This window comes from Carassius auratus, chromosome 29 (genome assembly GCF_003368295.1).
Source record: "Carassius auratus strain Wakin chromosome 29, ASM336829v1, whole genome shotgun sequence".
Taxonomy (NCBI): Eukaryota; Metazoa; Chordata; class Actinopteri; order Cypriniformes; family Cyprinidae; genus Carassius; species Carassius auratus.
This window is the reverse complement of record NC_039271.1, coordinates 5,222,972-5,236,382: the sequence shown is the minus strand read 5'-3', so window position 1 is coordinate 5,236,382 and position 13,411 is coordinate 5,222,972. Positions and strand designations below refer to the sequence as shown.

Here is a 13,411-nt window from a genome sequence, read left to right as displayed (position 1 = left end):
AAAAACTTCGCATTAAGTATGTTTTCGTCTTGACTTTAATGAGAAACTTTCTGGGGGCGGTTTGAAATTTGCAATAAAACATAAGTTGTTGTTATAAACATGTGTTTTCATTTATGCTTTCGGTTACCACATGACTCGCATATTATAATAATGTGAAATAAGTACCACCGTCATCGCCCTTGCAGTTTTACTGCATTCGCACGAATATGCTTTGATGTCTGTTAACCCTAACGCAAACACACAAATCAGGGCAGTGGAGAGTGTCTGCACTGCTTACAACAGCTTTCATTTGCTAATGGACTTCTGACCCAGAACCAGGACCCACTTGTCACCCCGGGCAACCAGACAGCAGGTGCTGATAAGGTTCTGCAGGCCTACAATTGCAGTAGTTTCAGGCCGAAGCACTGATTCACCACACATGACCTGTGGACACGCCGTCTGAGTATGAAACCGAGGTCAGCATCTCCTGGGATTGTTTTAGGTTGTTTGTCATTGTTGTTATATCAATTACAGTCTAAATTGTGATAGATATGCCTTATTTCACACTGTTTATGTGTAGGCAACATTTACTATGGTTTATGATGATTTTGTCAACAGGATCAATTTATAGTTAATGCTATCCCTGCCATCATTTCTTTGTAAAGTTGCCAGCCACTGCCAGGATTTTTGGCACACAGAATGTTGTGTTGCTGCTTTAAAAAATAAAATAAAATAAATAATTCTAGCTCCATGCATTCTTTTTTTTTTTTTTTTGTAGACACTTTAATATGGGTTAGTTTAATTAAAAATATAAACAATACATTAAAAAAAGCAACATTTTGAACAAAAAGCTGAGAAAATGCCATTTTTGTCAAAGACTACATCCAGTTCGGATTCAGCACGATGATTAAATATAGATGGAGTACAGTAGATTCCATTAATATCCCCCAAACCTTGCAAAGTCATAAACCGCTTCCTATGTTGAAATTTAATTCGGAAACGTGTTTAATGTTTAAATGGAACATTTAATGCATGACTATCACATTATTTGACATGCATCTGCACTAAAACATGCAAAATCTGAAAATTCCACCAGTGGCAGGGAAAGAGTTAACAGGACAGTTACCTAACTACGGTAGGTAAACAGTAAGTTAACAAGCTATCTGTTGTTATATAATTGTACCCTTTCACCTCGCCACAGTTTTATTCCTGCTTTTCGTTAATCCTTTTTTTAAAGGGGTCTTTGACCTTGATACTCTTTCTCTCATCTGTCTGCTTGTCTCTTCATCTTATCTAAACTCTTTGAACCCTTGTTATATCCTTTGGATTAGTGCAGTCAGCTGTGTTTGGGTGAGAGTGTGAGAAAGTCAGGTTCAGTAGCGACAGAATTCATCTCATCCCTCTCACATCTCCTTCAAGATTTTTTCCCAAACTTTGGCATTCTGCATATTATCCATCGCTTCATCTGCTCCGTGCCATTCATAACTGGTGCAGTGCCTCTGGGAGCGGGAATGTGCCCATTCACAAGAGCCCTTGTGTCTTCCTTTTATTCACATTGTGCAAGAAAATAGGGAGGAGGGTCTTCATCCTACAAGTCGAAAAGTTAAAGTCACCTATAATCTTAAAGGCTCCAAAAGGGAGTTTTTGTGGTGATGCCAGAGAATAATATTATTATTATTTATTTTTTTTTTTTTACCCATGCACCACTATATACTCTTAAAAATTATAAATATATATATATATATATATATATATATATATATAATGTATTTTATACTGTATATATGTATATATATATATATATATATATATATATATATATATAGAATTGTTCATGGTAAATATGGATCCATGAAGAACATGGAAAATTTCCATTCCACAAATGCATGCACGCACACACGCATGCACGCACACACACACACACACACACACACACACACACACACACACACACACACACACACACACACACACACACATACACACACACACACACACACACACACACACAGATTCTTGAAAGAACAGTTCACCAAAATGGTTCTTCTAGGGAACTGTCTTTATCTTTAGGGTCCATAGGGTTTGATATTGCCAGCAGCTTTGGATTATTATTCACGTTGTGATAGATGTGTCAAATTTCAATCACAATGCATCACTATGTCATAACTGAATTGTGTCTGAAGGTCTGTCTATTGTGCAGGAAACATCCAGTGTGTTTGAACAGCAGGATCAGTTTCAGCATCAGATCACATCATGGTCTGAATGCCTTTGTGCACTCCATACAACCCTCAGATTCAGTACTGTGAACTCTGACGTCTGTGCTGAGTCAACAATGGAGAAATTTGAAGTGATGGCTACTTTAATTTGTAAAGAAACCACATGTTCCTATTTGGGACATTAATTTATGGGTTGTGATGATGTTTCTAGGAGAGAAACAACATGAGACGTGCAAGAGGGAGTGTAACTGTGACACCCGTTAAGACATTCATTATCACACAGTGCATAGCACACACATCCCATAGAGGAATGTTTCAACTGACATTGATTTAAGGGGTCAAATATGATGCAATTTCAAGGTTTCCTTTCTCTTAGGAGTGTTACAATCTGTTCATGCATAGATGAGATCCTTAAAGTTGCAAAGATTAAAGTCTAAAACCCAAAGAGATATTCTTAATAAAAGTAAAGACTCGTCCTCGTTTATACACACCCCCACATGTCTACATCACTGTGTGGAAAGATTTGCATAACGCTGCCAAAATGTTCATGCAAAGAAAGAAGGCGTATATATTGATTTTCGCTGTAGTATTGTTGCTGCCTCCTCTGCCATGTTGTAGAGATGCTGTGTGTTTTGTTGTGAAAGCGAAGCTATTTTGTTTGTTCTTCCAAACGGGGACACAACTAGAAATCAGTTTTTAAGTTGTACATACAACACTGTTCCAGTTCAACCCAAATATTCAGATGTGTGCAGCACATTTTATGGAGAACTGTTTCCTAAACTTGGGAAGGCTGTGTACGAAGGCTGTTTCTATAAAGTTGGGCAATTCTGAGTTTTGAGTGTTGTAGAGTAGCGCTTGTTATTTTGCCATTTCTCCAATTACAAAATGCAGACAAAATGGTTTTATGTTTACACAGCGCAATATGCAACGCAACACAACGCTTAAAAAAGACAGTATAAGTCATTATAATCTGTAATTATATCCCCACTGGATGCAACAAATGCCTTGTTTGTAATGGGTTTTATTGGTTTTATCTCGTTGTGCCAGGACACACGGCATAATACTATGTTAATAGTATGTTAACATTTCCGTCACACGCTTGAGGCAGTCGGCCAATCACTTCACACTGCATAAACAAATTGCATTACACCAAATACACAAAATAGTGTTCTTTTTAGCAACGTCATATGACTGGTCGAGTCGCTGTACTATTGTTTCTCTAGTAGGATTTCTTACACCACTGCTGTATCAGGGTCGTGTGAGTTCCTCTGTCTGCACACCCATTTTTTGTCAGAAATGGTCATCAGTAGTAACTTTCACATTCTATTAATTCTGTTTCCAACGTTGGTTTTGTCTATCCATTGAAACAACACATTTTCGGACTGAAACATAAATGTGGTGGATGTGATTTCAGCATTGCTTGTTGAGCCTTTCTGTCTTTTATTTGCATGTTTAACTGACTACTGTTGAAAACAGGTTTTGTGCAATTTTGTCAGCACTTCTCTTTGGCATGTCAGCAGTACTGGTGTGGCATGTGAGTACAATGGCCGTGTGGTCAGAACCACTTCCAAATTGTGGTTGTGGGAGGATGCAGTTTTCTCGTAAACCCAGTATAAACACTCTCCAAACAAATATGTACACACTTAACTGTGTGTCCGTTGGTTAAATATCTTTATCTCTCTCCGTAGATTAAGAATATTTTGTCTTGTTTCCAGTACAAATATATGAACACTATTAAATCAAGATGCATTTCTTAAGAAGCAAAATTATGCACGATATTAAGTCGTTTTCAGAAAAATTTATCAAAATTCAGTTTTTGCTTAAAAATAACATTGAATGCAAAATTCACTTTTACTGTACGTGGTTTGCATATAAAGTTGGAATCAACCACCATACAATTATTAAAATCCTTTTTTCCCAGTCTCAATTATCAAGCCATTTTGATTTTCTGATCGTATGATAGCATACTGCTTGGGTCCCAAACACGACTACTGATTGACACATTTCCACGTCTTGTAAGCAATGTAGGTGTTTTGTAGTTGGATGTAAAAGTGAACATTAGAGTCTTAATTTTCTCCTGATATCAAAGCCAACAAGGATGCATTGGATTAGTTTTGATTTGATGGTAATGTGCCACCGAATACACACATACACACACACACACACACAGACAAAAACAGAAGATAGGGGTGGGGTGAGCAGTAGCTCATTATCATTTAAAGAGACATGCACCGAAACAGGTCACTGTGTACCGAGCTGTTTTTTGACAAGGTAACAAGGGTGTTGTTTTACACGACCAAAACATGTTGCAGACATTTCATGAAAACCCTAAAAGAATCATACCAACCTGTGGAAAATGGGCATCCAATGTCCCATTTAAAACAGGAAAAATATCTGCCAGTGGGATAAGAAAATTAATCTTGTTTTGCTTTCGAATTAATAAACTAACAAAATTCTGATACATTTTTTACAATTTTAAGTCATTTTGCTTCTCGAGAAAATGCATCTTGATTAAACATTTAGATATTTATACCAGAAACCAAGACAAAAATACTAATTAAGAAAGTAATTTTTTGCAGCGCAGATTCAATGTCAGTATTCCTTATTTTGATCCAGACATGAATGAAGGATCTAAATAGAAGCTTGAGGTTTTTCACACTGCTCTGTTATTTCAAACATACAGAGAAGGTTGTGGATGGAGGTCTGTTTTTGTGTGTTTGTGTGCATGTGGTGGCATGTTTGTGGTCACGGCTCACCTCGCTGGCTAACCGCCTAACAACAGTGATCTCTGTGGTGGCCTAAAGCATCAGATATAGAAAATTCCTTGTATCTCAATTGTTCAGAGCGATGAGATTAAAAGAAGACATTTCCCTAAATCTCCTGCTTCTTTGATTTTTCTCCTGAAGACTATCACGTGCGTCCTCTAGCATTTCCAAAGGAAACTCAACCATGCTACATTTGCTAAGACATCGAAGTCTGTGATCAAAGCTGGAGATTTAAATATTTCAGCCAAATTCTTCGGAAAATCAAATGATCTGGTCTAGGCGTCCACATTCAGTTATTATCTATATACTCTTGTTGTGTGTCAGTTTTTTGTTTCTTTAATGAATTTCTTCAGTTATTTTAAGTACATTATTTTATTTGTCTAATAGTAAGATGAAAAGAACACAGACTGGGAAAAGAGCAATGATAAGACAAGGCTGGAGGCAAAGAAGCATTAGATCAGAAAAAGGGAGACTAAGAAGAGAGTCAAATTGTGACTTAAATGAAAGCATTGATGTGGCATTCAGGCAGAACTGTGGTATACTGTATCTGACTCCCAATCCTGGACTCTCTCCAGCTCTCTCTCTCTCTTTGATTACAAGTTCTCAATGACAGCTTTCACCTCATTCTCATTTGTTTTCCCACACACACATACACACAGACCAAGACGTCCCACAGAACAAAGATTAAAAGAAGGCTCAGAGACGTATCCGTCACAGACCGCATGTGATTGTCTTTTTGGGTAGGCGTAACCTCTGTAGTTATATTTCCCATCAAATCTGAATTCATTCTTGTGATAACTTTGAGCTTTTAGCTTGTAGATCAGATGCGAGTCGGAGAAATCTGATTCTTGATCAGCGGCTCCGGAGGATTCTCAGATTTCAGTGTCGAAAGCAGGATGAGCTCTTCACTGTTCCTGCCAACCCAGGTGGTTTCCCACTGAGGAATCTCTTTGACTCCTTCTGGTGGTCAGTTACTATCACCAAGACAATCAAATGACAGCCCGTTTATAGCAGATTAGAGATTCATAATGAATTAGGGTCTTGATTTCCCTTGCATTCCAAATACAGCAAGAATAGCAACTCCGATAACCTCACGTTGTGGAGCTATACTGAACTTTAACTCTACAAGTGTTTGGTATTGTGGATTATTCGAGGCCTTTTGTAGTCGAGCGGTTCCCATTCTGACCACATTAACTTCTCCCACACAGCTTCCACATCCTGAATGTCTCCAGCACTGTTATGTGGTTTTCCTGAATGGTCAATTGTCCACCTAGATCTTACTCTATAAATGGTAAAGGGGAGCTAATGACCATAACCTCTGTACTTTCTCTCTATTTTCTTCTTAAATGTATATTTCAGTGCAAAATTCTGTCATTTACACACCATCATGTCATTTCATACCCATATTGCCTTTCGGTCTTCTATGGAACACAAAAAGAGAAATAGTGAAGAATGCTAAAGCTGGGAACCTATTGCATTTGGTGTCGCTGATTTCACACCTACTGTACCATTGCTTGTTTAAAATTTTGCCATATTCCTCCAAAAAAGCAATATATGGTTTCATAAGAAACTTCTCCTTTTGTTTTCCAAGGAAGAAATAAAGTCATACTGGCTTGGAAGGACACGAGTATGATTCGAATAATACCAGAATTTAGATTTCTGGAAAAATTACACTTTTACTTGGGTGGCAGATAATGAGAGAAGTGAGATGCTTGCTGAAGTGCCTTCAAGGGTATCAGAAGGGATATGGGCATGGATCTGGGTCTCTTTACACACTAAGATGCTGTAGAGTTAGTTGACCCTGATGAAGAATTAGACATAGACAAAGACAAAAGTATAAGATGCAGGCCAGTCTGGCTTGAGAGATGCCGTGAAGAGGCGATTCAAGCAGTGAAATACAGACTAAGCACAGACACTTTGAGTTAAAACAGATCTGTTTCAGTAAAACGAACAAACTTGTATAGATCCCAAATAAGAAAGACTCTAAACTACTACATAACTTACTGGAAGGGAAGTGGAAATGTACACACATCCACAGCATCCATCATCAACCAACTCATCATAGTCTTTCATTCGCTACCGAAGCAAAGGCGTTTCTGGATATCATAAGAGCCATGTTTCTTAGACTATTCCAGTGTAGTGTAATTGTTAAAATGGCAAATGAGAAAGTAAAGTGCTTTTTTTGGCTTTCCTCCCAGCATACACTAACACACACAGAGCTGGTTTATCCCAGATCTTCTGCTTTATTTCTCATGCGATTCTGCTTTAAAAATATTTTTCTAGAGGAAGGCCAGAACATCACAAAACATCCATGTTTAATAGCCTCTTCATCCTCTCCTATTCTTTGTGTGTGATATGTTTCTGTAAAAGTGTTTGTTTTAAAGTGCTTTTCTGAGAAGTCATACTTCACAGCTTTTTAAGCCTTTCCTCAAGTCTTGAATCATTCAGCATCCATGCTGCCCTCCTCTACGTTACAATAAAACTTGAATTTGGCTGGTTTGAGTTCGCTCAAGACTTGCTGCTCTGGTGCTGTGGAGACAGAAGCGCTTCACTATACACAATAACACACACACACACACACACACACACACAGGGGAAATCGATGTGCACTGTGAGGTAAGGGCCGTGATATTTCTCTCTCACACAACCCTGCCATGAAACACAAATATACGTCTATAAAATCAAAAACCTTCACACATGAAAAAACTTCAAAGTCCCACCTTCCCCATCAAACCGTCCATGTCCTGTTGATCTTTTAGGCTTTAGGCAAAGAAATTCCACAAAACCACAAATAATAAGAACCCTCGCCACACAAAAACACAGATTCCTAAAAGAAACATCCACACATTACTTTCAGCCTCTCTAAAATAGTCACACACATACTGTACACTCACCCTTTGCAACCAAATTTTAAATCCTTATAAACACTTGTGAGTCTATTAAAGAGCTTTGACCATGTTGCTGTAGCATTTTTATTATTACAAGAAAAATAATGATCTTTTCCTTGCTTAAACTTTAGGTATAAGAATGCCTCTCCGTTAGAGCCAGAATAAAAAATAAAAAAAAGGCCAAAACGTATAAGGAAAGCACTTTTGCTTTATTTGCTATAGAGTCATTTTTTAAGAAATTCAAGCAATAAATAGCATTTCGTGTTGTGACAGGTCGCTGTACCTCAGTTATAAGCAGCACATGATCTTCTCTTCCTCCATACTAATTATAACATGTAATAAACATGAATGAACATCAGAAGATATCTTGTTTCAACTGCGGAAAGATATCAGCACACACCATTTTTCAAGTCTACTCTCCTGTCTGGTTTGCTTGTCAGACAAATAAAAAATTCTGCATTCTGATTGGCCAGTCCAACTCCCAGCAAAGAGTGAATTAGTGTGCCATGAAATGCATCAGACGTGAAAATGTGTAATTCTAAATTTGACACCATTGTAAGTCTTGTAAGTGATCTTGGCACGCTCCTTTTTGGAGCTTAAAAAGCCCCTCAATGATATATTCTCATTGTGTGGAAAAGAGCACTGTGAACATTCTCCAAAACAGATTTGGAAAGACGAGAGGATGACTACACAATTACAAAAATGCCATTTCTGGTTGAATTTTTCCATAGGTGTGTAAAATGACAAATGCTGGAAAAATGCTAGAATATTAGTGTGACCATGACACATGATGGAGTAACCAGACATGCAGTATTCCACAGGATAAATTGTCATTGTGGTCAGGATGATTTTTTTTCTTTCTAATCTCATGAGTAATACTGCTTCAGTTCCTTTGGAGCTTATAAATTGTTTAATATATACCTGTCCATCATCCATAGAGAAGACTCTCCTGCTCTCTTTCCTCATGTCTGCATTAGTATTTATCTGTTACTATTTCTCCAAGGAACTTGGACCGCAACGTCAGAAGTCAAAGGTCATAAGTGTAACCCCCTTGTCCAGTCAAGCAGAGAAGAATGAGGATTTTAGGAAGCATCGTGTTTAGCTGATCAGTCTTGCATTTGACATTGCAACCCAGCCTTGAATCCTGTCACTGGAACAGACCCGTTTTCAGGAGAGCGATGATGAGGCCTAACACTGTCAGGCAGCTATGACAAAACTAGTTAGGGGTTACTAGCTTTACCTTCCAGAGGGAAACAGGGTATGTGTAACTGCCAGAACTAGACTCAGAAATCTTAGCCTGAACGTGGTTTTATAAATGATCCACCCTCGCAGCCTTGATCTGCACCAAAAGGCACTTGGTATCTCTTAAATTGTCGATTCAAATATATGTGAACTGGGAAGAAGTTTCTTTAAGCATGTCTGAACAGCACTACAGCTGTAATTGGAGGCATCCACTTTCAATGGAGCTTTAAGGTGGTCATTCAGATGTGTCCTGAATTTTCAGAGTTCAGGTCTGTGCTTGAATTATTTGTTGGAAATTGTGTTTTCTTGTTCAAGTACAAGGGATGACTGCATCTTTACAAAGTGGGTTTACCATGGCTTGTAGCCTACCTGGAAAATTTCCATTACTGTTAAAAGCATTTAATATAAGAGCATGTAATCTATACCCAGACACTCTCTCGTGTACCAAAACCACCCAACTCAGACTTTGTGGTGAACTGTTAAAGATGTAGTCTCTTCCAGAATAGTCATTTGGAAACCTGAGCTTGCGGTACTTGCCTAATTTCTCAAAAACGTTATGGTTTCCCATAAAATATATCCCGGTGTTCATGAAGATCTGCCAGTAGACACGTAGTCCTAACCCATCCCACACACAAGAGAGAGAAACATATGCACACTTTGAGACTCACATGGAGCTTTTTTTCATTAGCCGGAATGAAATATCTTCTGAATGTCACCTCATGGCGTGATAGTGCTTGGGAGTTTGAGTGACTGGTGCTCGTCTCCTTTGAAGGTATCCAAAAGATTGGTTAAAGTTACAGATTGAAAACTTCCTTGTGCAATGCCATCTGTAATGTAAAAGGCCCAACTGCCGCCCCCTGCCAGTTTTTTCCAAACAACTTTATCCATAAAGATCCTTTGAAGTTCCATATGGCTTGGTTTTGACATGCTAGGCCATACAGAGAGCTAAGATTTGTCATGTGTTTACACATGAGTGGTTTTACATACAGGGCAAGTTTCTGATATACACTCATGTATGTTGTCCCCCTGATGCCAATCTCCTGTATTTCAGATCTGTTGCACTGCACGAAATGCACAGCTACAAACACTCAAGAGGCAATTTGTCATTTTTGCACTGGGTGTTTTTCATAGGTGTTTTACTGTTAGTAGGTGAATCACAGGGGAATGCTCATTCCTCTTCTAGTAATATATCTTAAATATGAAGGGAGTGTGAGTTTTTGCCAGGTTTCTGGGAAAAGCGTTTATGTACGTGCAGCGTAGGGCTCTTCTCTTAAAGGTTGCTCTGGGTCGGGTAGATGTGCGCTACAACACCACTGCACACTTGCCACAGCTGGGGGGGTCGAGGGTCACTCCCTCTGCCAGCAAAATGCCAGTGATTTATTGAACGTTTAAGTTTAATGACTAAATTCATCTGCTTTGTGTCCCATCCAAGAATCTGTCAGGGTTTCTCTGGATGTACTGGTCAGTGCAGACAAACACAGCGCCGAGTACTGAGGAGAGCGTTAGAAACATTGGAAATTACATAACAAGCCCCAAAAGGATGTTGTCTGGGGAAGAATCACCAGCATCATGAAAATACAAGGTATGTGCTTTAAGTTTAAGCTCTTCAGCTGCAGAGAACACTTGTCCGCACTGTGTTCTAATGTTGTGGCACTGACCTGCATTTTCATTTTCAGTGTGCACAGAAAAGTTGCTTGTAGTTTAGAACCAAGCCAAACCCTAAGCAGTCTGCTGTTCACATGCACGTACACAGTCACACATTAATAAGCGTATATGTTTACACTCCTACACTTCTTGCACAATCAAATGGAAAGAGCGAGAATACACATAACTACTTTCTCTGTAATACATAAACTTTGTCAATAGCTTCAGTGCCATATAGCACAGAAAATCATTTTTCACAGCTTTTGACAGTTACTGACTTGCAATGAACCTCTATAGGGCAAGCATACGACCGATGCTGTCAGTAGAGCTGCAAAACTGTTTTAATATTAACTATTTATTAATTTGATTATTTTCAAAGTAAAGTTGACCTGACTGAAGGATCACATCTTCTCAGCATCTGCCTACAACCTACAAAACCTTTTTGTTTTTTTTTTTTAGCTTCCTTCTCTGGATATCTGAGCTGTGCTTTTACTGGAAGCTCAGTTCTGGTGTATAGGGTAGAGTCTAATCTAGGCCTGGCCATAAGCCATTTCATTTCCCTCTGACACGGACCTGTGTGAGTGTGTGTGTGGTAGGGAGTGGCGTATGCATACAGGACTCACCCATACCTGAGTGAGTATAAGTGTAAGAGACACTCTTTGTGAAGCACAGATAAAGAGCTGCTTAAGAGCTGAACTCTAGACAGAACTAGGAAATTACCTATATGAATATGTTGACCGTGGAACAGTTTCTCAATAGAGGAATTGATTTTAAACAACAATATAAATGAAAGGCATTGCACATTTAATCTCTCTTTTCAAAAATGTTAATGCCTGTGTAGAAAATGAATGGGAAAATATTTTAAACCCAAGACTGCTGAAAAAGCTGGTGGTCACTGTTGCACTGCATTGAACAATAATGACAGTACAGTGGTTTCGGTGACTTCCCATCTGTGGGTCGATGTTTGTGTACTGAAGCTTTCGGGAACAGCAGTAGGAGTGTAAACTTCATTAGTTTTGTCCTTACTGAGTTTGCAGTATTTCTGACAGGTGGCACTGTAGCTCATATCTGTCTGTTATTTTTCAATTAAAATCCAACGCACGAACAACACACTAACAAAAAACAAACGTCTCATCTCAATACCTCCGACATCAACACCTCACTTTTTAACTCGTTCTGTACAGCTCTCTTCTATGACTTTTTCTGTCTTTACACAACTCTTTCCTGTTTTAAGTATATCCCCCTCTCTTTCTGTCTCTGAAGCTCCCTCTCGCTCTTTTACCTTGCACTCAAGGTTTCCTCTAGCACTCAGACTAAACAGCTCTTACTGAGGTGCGTGTCTGTCTGAGTGTGTGCTGAGAGCGAGCGCTGGTGCTTTTCTGCAGCTGCCGAGACTTCCTAATTGGTGACTATCACCAAGATATGTAATCAGGCTGCCTTTTTAATGTATTTCACATCATAAATTATTTTAGTAATCTTACTCCATGCAAGTGGCTTTTGCTGCAAACTCAGTAATATGGGAGCAGAGTCTGATGTTGCCAGATATGGGCAGGAAAACAAGCAACCTAGTCTGACAATTTAGCCCTTAAAATAAAATGTCTTGCTTTACAAAAGCAAGCCTACATAAGTGACCCCAGTTGTTTGTGTTTCTAGTGTGTGATTAATGGATTAAGGGGAATTGCTTGACTTTGTTTATCTGATTTATTGTAGTATAAACCTAAAAGCAATCAAAATATGCTGCTTTATACTGGTGGAAATAAGCCCGAAAATGGAAACTCGTGTATGTTTATATTAATAAGTATATATTTATTGCTTGTGTTAAGTGGACATGGCAACACAGACAAGCCCCTTACACGTGCTATACGTGTGCTGGCAGGCAGATGGCGCCAATGCAATTTACAGTAAATCAAATGAGTAAGGAACTTTTTTAAAATATTCTTAAAATAGACATAGCATATAAAGTCTATGGGGGATTTATATAATAGGTCTATATTAAATAATAAGAAGAGACATGGATTTTGCTAGAGCACTTATGTTATCCATGAAAATCTATCCTGAATCGATTCACAGGTGTCTACGTGATAGGATATATATATATATATATATATATATATATATATATATATATATATATATATATATATATATATATATATATATATATATATATATATATATATATATATATATATATATATATCTTTAATCCGTAATACGAAAATAAAACGACACTAATCTTTTTGATTAAATACCTATTTTTCCTGAATCTGTGTGCGTCTATGGAATTCTGTGTGTTGTAGAGTCCCGCGCGACCACACACCTGTACGTGGTAACGGACACAAACACACTTTTCCATATGATCACGCCCTCATTACCAAGCACCCTTCCCGTTTTCCACGCAACCTTGCAGATGACCGAGAACCCCAAAACGGCATGTGATGCGGAAGATATGCAAACTGCTACGCTTCTGCACGTACAACCCTGCATTACGCAGCGGGTATAAGTCATACCTATTATGGTCAATTTATATATATTTATCTATATATTATATATGTTTACATTTTAATATGTTATAAATTATATAAATATCATGCCCTATTTCACTCAATCATTATGCAAAAAGGGCAAGGCATTTCGAAAATCTGATTTTTCTTCCTTTTTTTCAGTGGTGGTCTCT

At 38.2% G+C, this 13,411-nt stretch overlaps 1 protein-coding gene across 3 annotated transcripts in view; it reads right to left on the bottom strand.

Annotated features, from left to right (window-relative positions):
* LOC113048471 (B-cell receptor CD22-like) overlaps positions 1-13,411 on the bottom strand; it is a 1,131,192-nt gene that overhangs the window by 201,092 nt on the left and 916,689 nt on the right. The window lies entirely within an intron of this gene.